The sequence below is a fragment of the Marmota monax genome, unplaced genomic scaffold (assembly GCF_021218885.2).
Source record: "Marmota monax isolate L192 unplaced genomic scaffold, Marmota_monax_Labrador192_F-V1.1 WCK01_AAM20220418_F8-fsc00031, whole genome shotgun sequence".
Taxonomy (NCBI): Eukaryota; Metazoa; Chordata; class Mammalia; order Rodentia; family Sciuridae; genus Marmota; species Marmota monax.
This window is the reverse complement of record NW_026695197.1, coordinates 14,888,954-14,901,203: the sequence shown is the minus strand read 5'-3', so window position 1 is coordinate 14,901,203 and position 12,250 is coordinate 14,888,954. Positions and strand designations below refer to the sequence as shown.

Here is a 12,250-nt window from a genome sequence, read left to right as displayed (position 1 = left end):
AAGATATGGGAAACAGGTTCCATCTCTCCACTGCAAGAGCTTCAATGTGGCCAATTTTAATGATGCATACAGACTTCTGTGGCAATTATTATTGGTTCAGTGATAGCTCCTCCTAAGAAATACACTTTTTTTCCCCATGGCTCTATGAGAAGAACTCTCCTGCTGTCTCCTTAAGGGTAAGGCTGGATCTGTTTTACAGATGGTTCTTCACAATAGGGCAGCACTCTCCAAGAAGTGAAGAGCTGAAAAGAGCCACCCAGCTCCAGACAGTACTGAGAATAGAGATGAAGAGAAATCCTCCAAATAGGACGACTTTGAGCATTTTGCTTGTTCACTTTTTCTAAAGAAAAAATGGTCAGTGGTACTTATATATTCAGGGCTAGGGTAGGCAATCACAAACTTAGATGAAAGATTAGGACATTGGTCATAATAAAGTCTAGGAGGCACTAGTGTGAAGGTTTCACGGAATGGGGAGAAAATATGGAGACATTTCTGCCACATTTAAATGTTCCTGAAAGTGGTGAAGTAGTTCCCAAAGAACTATACTGTTTGTCAGGTAGCCTCTTTCCCCAGAGATCCCAGCCTTTTCTTGATGATCTCAAGATGATAGACAGGGCTCATGATGGCAGGTGTTGAGGTTATACCAAGAACAACAGCATGAACTTTTATTCATTAAGGATTGATTTTACTATTCTATAGCTGAATACTAATTTTGCTATAGAAAGGACCAGCAATGATGCTCTTAAGTGACACTATTTCTTGGGAGAAGAGACAGTAACTTAGGTCATTAGATTGAACCTCTTCTATCACAAAAAAAGTAACAATTTTATTCTGCACTGGAATAAATACAGCCTAGTTTGTATTTGATTGCCATATTCTCAGCATTCTTTTCCATAAAAATCACCAGTCATGGAATACCCCATCAGGTAAGGAAACATGGAATGTGAGGTATAGGAAGGAAATTATTAAACTAGCTCTAGCTACATTATCAGTTGCAAAAAATGAGAACTATGTAGTCATGCATATTTTTCTCCTTGCTTATGAGTTCTCTTCCCCTTTCTGTAGCCTATTTTTAATAAAAGATGTGGTGATTGTAAATAACCCCATAATTCAGGGTTCAAGTTCTACCAATAAAAGTGTGGTCTGAGCTTAAAAACAAAAGGCATTACTGAAAGAGTATATAAAGCTTTTTTGGGGGTAGAAAGTAAATAAGACTTTGGTTACATGAAGAATGGTTCTATCTCATTACATTATCATAATGTCAATGTTCTATTTGAAGGTTAAAATTGGGCAAAATGGGTGTGTAGGGATGCTATGTTGACTAATGAGTAGTCTGTGTCAAATTGTCTATTGTAGACTTGGTATGAGTTGCACACCCTGCTAAGCTGTCTTCTACATTGCCAAGGAGAAGCTGATGTCTACCTATGCCAATGTTCTTTTTTGTATTTGGTTTTAATTGAGTATTCACCATTTGCATAAGATTGAAAAGACAAAGAGAAGGAGACTCACCTCCTCTGGAGGCAGTTGCAGCCATGTCTGAGAGTGAGTAAATGTGAGATCCATAGGGATTGAAGGGTAAGTTCCTGAGACACCCTCTTTACTACTGTATTCTGAGAGTGTTGGGTGGAGCTTCATAGAGATTCCCTGTGAATAGGAGGGACTTTTTGGCATACTTTGGTGAGTTATTGGCTTTGGGGGTTCCCGTTGAACTTGGCTTTCATGAACTTTTCTTTTCAAACTCTTCTAAAAAGTTGGGGGAAATCCCTAACTCCTATCTAAAATCTTCTATACCCAAGTAATTTCTATTTTCTGGCCTAAAACAATGAGAAGGATTGACAGTGATTTATTTGGACTGGTAATTCCAAATATTGAGGAATATGGAAATCTGTTTGTATAATTACCATCTTGTGAGGGAAAAATGCATAATGGTAAATACTCTAAATTTAGAAGGCTTTCATGAAATGAATTAGTATTTAATCATAATAGGACCCATGAACATTAAAATAGCTTGCATAAAATGTTATTCATTTAGCCTAAGACACATATGGATTCAATGACTCCTTTCAGCTTGCTCTTGTCTCCTTAGTTGCTTCTATGCCAACTCCTCCCACAAGGAGAAATGGAAGGTTCTAAATTTGAAGACTGCAGCTGTGCCTCAAGACCATCACTTTTTCAATATGAAGTTTGAGATTTTTTTTTAAAAAAATATATTAGCTTTAATTAGTTATATATGACAGTAGAATACATTTATGCACTTTGATATATCATATATAGATGGGGTACAATTTCTAATTTTTTGATTGTACATGTTGTAGAATCACATTTAGCAAAATGATTTTCTTTGATTATCTGGTTAGGACTAAAGTAAGGACTTTCTTGTTTACAGTAGAAGCCCCTTTCCAATAAAAGTCATGCCTAGCCCCAAAGGTCATCAGCCCACAGTTCTTTACTGATAGTTGTTTCTTCTCAAGATGACACTTATGAAATCAATTGAAAGAACTGTTAGGTATACACGATTCTGTGTAAATCATTTTCTTCCCAACACTTACCATAGCTGAACCAATAGGAGAACGTGGTGGCTCCCATCGAGTTATAAGGACAAATATGTCATTTTAGAGCAGCAGTCTCTCATTTCACAGTAAAGCTTTGTAGGCTAAAGGCAACCTAATGTAGGGGATTCATTTATATCTCCAAAAATAATCATAGTAATGGGATGTAATGCCTTAACTACCAAATACTGGGCACTGGGCTCTTAATTGGAAAAAAAGAAAAAGAAAAAAGAAGTATAGTGAGAAAAATTGGAACTTTTTTTTTCCTCCTAAAATTTACTTGTCCTAAATTGAGGGTTTGTCCATGATTGATTTTCTGGGGGTATACTAGGAATTGAATTCAGGTCTTTTTACCACTGAATCACATCCTCAAATCTTTTTAATTTTTTACATTTTGAGACAGGGTCTTGCTAAGTTGCTTAGGGCCATTATACCTGATGTATATGATTGATTTTGAGAAGAGATATGGTTCAAAATAAATTATCAACTCAAGGCAACTATACATAGTAAAATACATCCTTATGCTACCGCCTTTATTAAAACAATGTTTGTCTAATACCTGCCACATTTTAAGAGGTGTTCCAAGTGCTGGAAGAAGTCTGAAAAGTCCTGGCAGAGAATAAAACAAAGTCCCTACACTCATGAAGTTTACATTCTAGTTACGATGTGGAGGTATGAGAAACAAAAGCATTGTCTTGCCTTTGAGGAGCATTATATATACTTTGTACTGGGGATTGAACCATGCGGAGCTTTATCACTGTATCCCAAGTCCCTTTTTTGATAAAAAATATTTTATTTCAAGACAGGGTCTTCCTACATTGCCAAGGCCAAACTTAAATTTGTAATCCTCCTGCCTCAGTCTCTAGAGTAGCTGGAATTATAGGCATGTACCACTGCACCTGGCAAGGAGCTTATAATTTTAAGTGGTTAAATGAATAATATACCTGACCAAAGCAAAATACAAAATCAGACAGAATCAGTTACTAAACTGAATGATGATGACAGGAGAAGACAAATTTTATCTTCTCTGGAAGAAGGTTTCGCAATAGTTTTGTAAGTAAAGCTTATCCAGGATACTTGAGGCATTTCTAGAATGCTACAGGAAGGTAGAAATGCGTTGGCTTTTCTGTTAGCCGTGGCAAAATTCTACATACTGGGGCAAACTATTTCAAAATGGAAATCGAATACTTTGCCTACAAATAAGGTATGTTCTCAGTACCTTCTACATAAACATTGATTAATGATTTCTATGGGTCATACATTGCAGTTTACCTAAAGTCTAACCTGGTGACCTGGTAAAAGTCTGTCTGGTAAGAGGATGCTCCCAGTAGAACTGGGAAGGCTGAGGCTTCTGTTTGTCTGTCATAGGTGAACAGGGGAGAGAGATCAGGCTCAACGAACAAAGTAAAGACATAAGAGGCCAAGAAGGTATCATCAGACTCTCCAGGCAAGATCTAGGTCCAGGAAATGGAGAATATGTGAGTGCATCTCCAGGATGCAGATGATATTGAAGCTGAGTTGATATTCTTAGTAATTTTAAAAAATTTGTCCATTCATTATTCTAGTGACTTAAAATGCACTGGACACTGTACTTACTGCTGTGAGTTCAAATGTGAGTCTGTCACAGTGCCCGCTGCACCATCTGTTGGGAAAAACTGAAGGGAAAGAGATCCGTGACCTTTTACCTCTAAGAGCACCTACAACGGGTGCATGAGCAGGGTGCTGTGGGAGCTCACTGGAGCACACTGCCATTCCTCCTGCTACGTGGGTGGGCCAGGAGGCACAGGTGTGAGTGTCTGCCAACAGAGGCAGCAATAGAGCCCCCAGGTGTTCATACTTAAGGTTGGGGCCAAGGAAAGGCCTTCAGGATTTTCTTTTGGTAAGTAATTAATACATGTTTCATGTGAAATGCCAAGAGCATGAAAAGACCTCGCAGGTGCTAAGTGTTATTATAACATATTAAAATAATGAGAGCCTTGCTCATCTTGCTCTTCCTATCTTAGTGGTTATTTTCAACACTGCCTGCAGATTGGAATGACCTGGGGATCATTGAAAACTGCCAGTGCTCAGGCCTATCCCTAAAGATTGGATTTAGTTGACTTGGGATGAAGCCTGAGCAGGAGGAAGTCTAAAACTCTCCCCAGATGATTCTAATACATAGGCAGGGTTGAGGTCCAATAGAAGCAACTCTAAGCACTCCCTTCCGTTTATTCTTAGCCTAATCAATTCCTGACACTCAACTTAAGACCCATCTCTTCTGTGAAGTCTTCCCTGCAAGCTCCGATTCATTCATTTACATTATGGCTGGGAGATGATTTTTCTCTCATCCATCTAATACCCATTTCGAACTTTTATCTCCAAAGTGAGTCCCTCAACCACATAAGGTTTAATTCTGATAATAAATTCCATATTCCATGATAGTCATGACGGTTCTACTTCCATGATTAAACCTTGATTAATACAACACCTGATTAATCATCATCCTTGCTATGCTCTCCCAACATACAGCTGTCCCATAGGGTCTCAAAGCAAAGCATCCATTAGGGTGGCCACAATACTCCATATAACCTTCAGAGAGCTCATTCTGCAATTATTGGTGCCTAGATATGAGGACTGTCTCTCAGTGAGTGCCAGAGGAGAGTGAGTAGTGATACTGCTTCAAAACATTAAGAACTTGGCAGCATCTCCTCATTTATAGAGACCCTTGGGGCTTTAGGGATGACCATCAATGACCCATGATCTGCATGAAAGCTTGGGACACTGTGTGAGGAAGCCAAGTGACCAGCAAAGGAATGTGTTCCCAACAAGCCCCCAGAGAGAGAAAATTACTTTAGAAGAATGATTGAAAATGTGGAAATCAAAGAGACTAGAAGTTTGTTAATGGCAACCTAAGAGATAATTTGAGATGCTCCAAACCAAAGAGAGCCCTCTGTGGAACAGACAACACATTTATTTTCCAGAAGACTTGAGATTTCAAGTCCAGCCTGCCCACAGCCAGAGGAGATTGTGAGATGTTTACATTTGAACCAATGATACCAGCAGTTGAGGTTTTGAATCCCATCACAGTTTGGGTCAGTGCCAACCAAATGCTGCTTTGGATAGTTTGTCTACAGAACTTGGGGCAATTCAACAGCCCACCCAGATATAGGTTAGACATAGAAATACTCACACTTATGAATGGTGTTTTAGTCCATTCAGGGTGCTATAGCAAAAATACTTTAGACTGGCTAATTTGTAAACCATAGAACTTTATTGTTTACAACTAGGGGGGCTGTGAAGTCCAAGGTCAAGGTGCCAGCAGGTTCAGTGTCTGCTGAGGGCTCTCTCTGCTTCAAAGATGGCACCTTCTTGCTTTGTCCTTACAAGGTGAAGATGGTGAACAAGCTCTCTCAGATTTCTCTTACAAGGGCATGAATTCCATTCACGAGGGTAGAGCCTTCGAGACTTCTGCAACTCCAAAGGCCCCAGGGCCATCTTAATGCCATCAGTTTCATAGGAATTTTGCAGGGGACACAAACATTCAGGTCATAATACCTGGTTTTCAGAGTAATTAGTAAAATATGTCTTTGTTTTGTTAACAAATATGTCTTTGTGATTTTCTTTTTCCATGCATTTCATGAAAGTATCTATGTGCAGATTTCTAACATTACTCAGGTTGGACTGATGAGGAAAGTTATTTTGCCCATTTCAGACCACTGGGTAGATGGGGACCTGGTTGGTCCCTGAAGTTCTGGGCAATAGCATCATTTCTTCAGACTTTGCAGAGGGAAGCTGAGGGCTGGTGGGAACCTTACAGTTTCCCTTTCTTTACTCTCCTTCTGAGCCTCCCTGTGGGAAAACTCTCTCCCTTCCTTCCTGGAGCAAGAGGAAGAACTATTGCCAAAGTCAGTTCAAAGGATCTGGAGGTGAACCTGAGGTCCCAAACTATGTGCTGACCCCTTTCCTCTAACTGCAATTGATCCTTACCCTCCCCTCCCCAAATTATCCCAAACCTGAAAAATATTTCCAAACCCCAAATGAAGCAGTGCTCCAAGCAGCTGGCTAGTGGACAGCTGCAGTAGGGTGAGCCGGCAGCTCCACCTGGAGGGATAGGGTTACCCTGAGATACTCAGGCTGAAACTTGGAGCTGTCTTCTTTCTGCCTTACATGTAAATAAAGGGAGGGAAATGTCAGTTGATATTATGTTTCAACTGGGAGGTTAAATCTTGTAGGTCACCTTCAAATGCTAATCAGCTTCCTGGAATGTGTGATAGGAGGGACTTCCCAGGGTCTATAGCTGCTGCCTGTAGCTGTGGTGGATGATACTAGAGCTCTGATCCTACATCAGGGTGTCTTCTACTTTAGCCCTTTTGGTTTATCCTGAAGATGGTAGAACTTGTTCCTCTTACTTTGGCATTCTGGTGCTGCTATGAGTAGGCACAGCTTCTCCAGCTTACCAGCTCCCCAGATAAGTCCCTAGATTCTTGGAGGTGTGTACATGGAAGCAAGCAAAGGTGATGTGATCCCTACCGCACCCCACCTGAGCTCCGAGAAGCAAAGTCTTCTCAGGGGATGGGACTCACAAAGCCAAAATTAGGAGGTGACAAATCTTGGAAAACAGAACTGGAGCAAAATACCAAAGTTAGTCTACACAGAAAAAAATCAAGGAGAGAACTCAGTCAAGGCCTAGACCCTGGTTAGCACCATGGGAAACACCAATTCCAGGGACTGTTGGCATTTCTGGGAGAGCAAAGGCCAGAAGCAGATCTAAACTTACAAAGAGAAAGGCATGGGAATTAGGTCTGAAGATCTTCTAAAACAATTCTCTTAATAAGTTTCCCCAGAGGGCAGGGTTCCCCCAGGGCCTGAGTTCTGTTACCAGAAGGAAGCCTCTCTATCTGTTTTAAAGGGCCAGTTATCAGAATTGTTTACAATTTCCTTTCACAGATTTTTTTTTTGTTTGTTTTTCCTCCCAAACACTGGAGTATTGAGACAGCTTTGGCTTTGCTTCCCAGAGTTCTGATCTTTAAAGATGATTTTCAAACTCAGTTCCTGTCCCCTTCTACCTGTTAATTTTTACCTGAGCATGTAGCTTAGTACCAAGTGCAGCAGTTAGCCCAAGGTTCAAGCTGACTAATTCAAGTTCACTTAAAACACCAAAGATTAAAAAACTGAATGCTTAATCCTGTGTTCCTGGCGCCTTTTAAATTTATCCCATGTAAAACATCTGTTTGGGGTTGGGGATGTGTCTCAGTGGTAGAGTGCTATGCCTAGCATGTATAAGGCCTTGGGGTTTGATCCCCAACTCCAAAAACAAAACAAAACAAAAAATCAAATCAATAAATAAATAGTGTTAAGGGCAGGTAATGAGTTGCTATTCCCCTTTGTACTTGCATTTTAATAGAACATTTACTTTGCTACAAATTTCCCCTCATGCAGGAAGGAAGAACCTGCCCATTTGGTCACCTGTTCAATAGTGTCCTTTGGGCATTGTCTGTTCTACCTCCTAGCACAAGGGCAAAACTGAAGCGAAGGACAGAGCGGCACATGGGACTTCATGAACTTCTCTTGGCCAATGGAATCAAGGCAGCTGGCGACTCCTGAATCTGTTTACAGACGTGCTGAAAGTTGAGATTAATCTGCAGGATTGGATACAACGTTTGGATCGCTTGCCAAATGTGGGGTAAACTGACTTAGGCTGCTCTAAACCCTGGCTTCCACGGAAACTGAAGTTTCTCCCTTTCTCATCTTTTCTGAACTCCTTGGGCTTTACAGTTAGTGTTTGGCTTAGAAAGGGATTCAGTGTCTTTTATTATATAGTTTCCATGTCAACCCCAATGCCGCATGGGGAGGGACCTTGTATTTAAGGGGCAGCCACAAGCAGACAACAGCAATCTGCATGTTTTTGTTTTTCTTTTCTTTTTGTCCCTGGGGTAATTTTGAAGGAGACCATGTTGGTATTTCGAACTTACCCCTCCACTTTTTAATTTCTTTTCCCTTTGTAAGTGCCTCATCTATCATTTTCATGACTTTGTGGTCGTAGGCTGTCCTTCCTTCAAGAAGAAAGTAATCTGATAATCGAGCCTACATTAAGTATTCAGAATTGAGTGCGTTATTCCTTTAAGGGCTATTTAGATTTTAAAAGAGGTTAGAAGAAGAGGGCAATACTTAAACCCTATTTGTCTTCCATGCAAGAAACTTCTTTGACCCAGAATATAAAGTATCAGTTCCCATGAGCCAAGAATACTTAGACCTCTTTAAAAAAGTTCAGCCCTTTCTTGACTGGAGCATTAGTTCATTGTAGCTCAATTCATTTCATTGGTATTACTGCTAAATCAAAGGCACTGATAGATTATCTTTCTTCTTGATAACACAAAAGATTATAGAACTGTGAAGGGATATTGGGATAGGAGAGGCAGGGTTTGCCAAGCGATAGAGCAAAATGCCCCCAGAAGTTGGGCATGCATTGTTTGTGTAATTATTGACCACCACTACTGATTGATGTTCAAGGTGTGATCTGCTCTGAACTCTACTAACACCTTAAAGTCTTCAATCATTTTTAGACATCCGTTCTAGTGAAAAGATAAACTTAAAATAATAATTACCCTGGCACTCTACAAAGTACAATCATTTTGTTAGGACTGCAATATCAGTAGGAACATACATGGCAATATCATTAGTTACAATGGTTTAGCTGTATGTGACATAGAACATTGGTGAGACACAAGGTCCCTAGTTGAAATACATATGACATCCAACAAACAAGCAAAAAGTATTTCTACTACATTTATTCCTGACACAGAGAAGTTTGTTGAAAGAAGCTTTTCTGTCAATAATACATAACACAATGATGGTTGACGTTTGGAGCTGGAAGACAGAACCCTGGGGATGTATGTGACATGGTAGATAAACACATGAATACTAAGAATGTTGCATTTTTTCAATTGGCATTGGGGAAAAAAAAACCCACTTGACTTGTATATCTACAAATATTTGGCTTTTTTTTTTTTAGGTAAGCATGTGTTCCAGAAGCTGTATAGTTATAATAATGTCTTGTGTTAAAATAGAACTCATCATTTAGAAAGATGAGAAAACAATTCTTTAAATTTACCCTTCATGCATTTCCTCACCACACCCATATTTATTCTGTTTTTAAAGTAAAAATTTATTGAAATATATCATATATACAGAAAAGTATCCAAGTCACAAAGTGACTATGCACTTTGTCTCCACCCTGCAGAACAAGGAGAGGAACAGTACTAGGGTAGGAGAGGCTTCCTACACAGGGCCCTTGTCACAGCCGGACAGGACCATGACCTTGATTTTTAACACTACAGATTGATTTTTGTCTCCTTTTGAATACTGTGCATATAGAATTGCTGTGTTTCATCTTATATTTATAAAGTTTTATCTGTATTTATACAGCAACACCTACTGTTCTTTGGCAGGGTGGTACGATTCGTTCACTGTGGTGTGTAGTTTTAGTTTAATCCCTTTCATTGCTGTGAAGTTTGTCTTTGGAAGAGTTTACATCATATTATGTGGACTCATTCTTCTGTTGATAGACTTTGCCATTTATAATTTTGCACTATTTTGAATAGTGCTGCAATGACCATTATTGTACATGTCTTTTTGTAAACATACTATTCATATTTCCATTGAGTGTATGTTTTGGAGTTAAAATACCAGGGTAGAAGTTTTACTTAGATTTAGTGGTGGCTGTTGATAATTCAAACTTTTATTGATGGACTCTGGGTGCTCTAGCCATCATCCACCTACAAGTAGTATTATTATTGGTATTTAATCATTGTAGCCTTTGTGTGTTGCTGTATTTTATCTTATTCTCAATTTTTATCTTACTTTCATTATAATGTGGTATCTAATGGTTGAGCACTTTTCATATGTTAATTTGCCATTTGGATCTTGTGAAATTTCCCTATAAATGTTTTGTTAATTTTTCTGCTGTTTTTCCTATTGGTGCAAAGGAGTTCTTTGTATATGCAAGGGATGAGTCTTTTTTTGTGGTTGTTTTATATTCTAGTAATATGAAATATCCTCTCACTCTCACTTCTCTGTGCTTTTACTTCTCTCTCTCTTTTTAGGTGGGGACTTTCTATGTTGCTGAGTCTACTCTTGAACTCTTGGTATGAAGGGATCCTCCTGCCTTAGCCTCCTGAATGCTGGATACAGAGTATGTCATCATGCCTGGCTCCTTTTAACTCCTAATGGCTTCTTTTCATAAACAAAGTTCTTAAATTAACTGAATTTATTAGTATTTCTAGTGCTTTTTGTATTTCTTCTGAAACAATTATTGGTTTTCCTTTAACATTTAGATCTGTAGTCCATCTAGGATTGATTTTTTACTTATAATAAAGTTTTGTACATAAGCACCATTTATTGAAAACCCCATCTCTTTCCCAAGGTACTATAATGTTATATTGTTGTAACGTGAGACGGGGTGACAGGCATAGATCAGTTTCTGGGTTCTGTATTCTATACTACCCACTTTGGTTTTTCTACCCTTTTGCCCATGGAACACTTTCTTAAGTACTCTAACTTAGAATTGTTTTTGCTATCTGACAGTATAAATTCTTCAACTGAAGACCCAAAACAGGATTTTTACTTCTCTAAGATTACTTGAGGTATTTTTAGCCCTTTGCATGAACATTTAAGTATTTAAATATTAGAATAAGCTTTTCAATTTATATATATATATATATATATATATATATATATATATATATATATATATATATATACACACACACACACACACACACATCTATTTTATTGGGATTAACTTGAACCTGTAGTTAATTTTGACATAATATCTTTACAATATTGAGTATGCCAACCCAAGGTCATGGTTTGTGCTTTAATTTATTTAGTTTTGCTTATGTTTCTCTCAGTAATACATCATTGTTTCTAATGTTTGTGTCTTGCATAGGTTTTGTTAGATTTATTGCTATACATTTAATGTTTTAGATGCTGCTGGGAATTTTAAATTATATTTAAAATATTTTTATTTGCTTGCTGCTTGTCTGTAGAAGCACAATTGATAATTCCTTCAAATATTGTTTTGCCCATCTCCTCATTCTTGCTCTTCTCACTATAACTTCTTCTTCACTAAAAGCTCTTCTCAGGCTCTAATAATTATATATTTTTTAAAAAATATGCTTATATGTTTCATATGCACTTCTCCATGTTTTCTATTCTTCTTGCTTTCTGTATCTTTTTTATCTATCTAATTCAGTGCTTTTACACTGGTATTTTAATTGACTCTTGGGTACTTATTCAGGAAATCTATTTTTCAGTTCTGAAATTTCTATTGATTCCTTTTTTTAAAAAAAATGAGTTCTGGTTACATTTCTATTTTTAAAATTTTTGTCCATATTGTTGACTATTTTATAATATTTGTATCACTTTAGCTTCAAAATGTTTAGTCTTCCCAAAGGCATTATCTAGATTAATTGCAAGTTAATTGTTTGTTTATTTTTCTCTTTGTTTCCAATTGTATGGATCTATTATCTTTAGCATGCTCAATAATTTTAATTGACTAGTTAATATTGTGGATAAAATTTGTTAATAACCAAATGATGTCACTTTCCTTCTTGAGAGTCACCTTTTCCTCTATCAGCAGATTCAATAGTGGCTAATCATTCTATGGCACCTGGGTTGCAGTTTTTGAAAGACCCAAACTACCTCAGATCTTTCTTCTCAGG

The 12,250-nt window shown here is 38.0% G+C and overlaps 1 long non-coding RNA gene across 1 annotated transcript in view; it reads left to right on the top strand.

The window, feature by feature from the left end:
- The first annotated feature begins 8,026 nt into the window (after positions 1–8,026).
- The window catches only part of LOC124081977 (uncharacterized), a 78,382-nt gene continuing 74,158 nt past the window's right edge, over positions 8,027–12,250 (top strand). The window contains exons 1-2 of the long non-coding RNA XR_006848202.2: positions 8,027–8,211; positions 10,631–10,719. This is a non-coding gene — a long non-coding RNA (uncharacterized LOC124081977). The remainder of the gene's footprint in view (positions 8,212–10,630; positions 10,720–12,250) is intronic.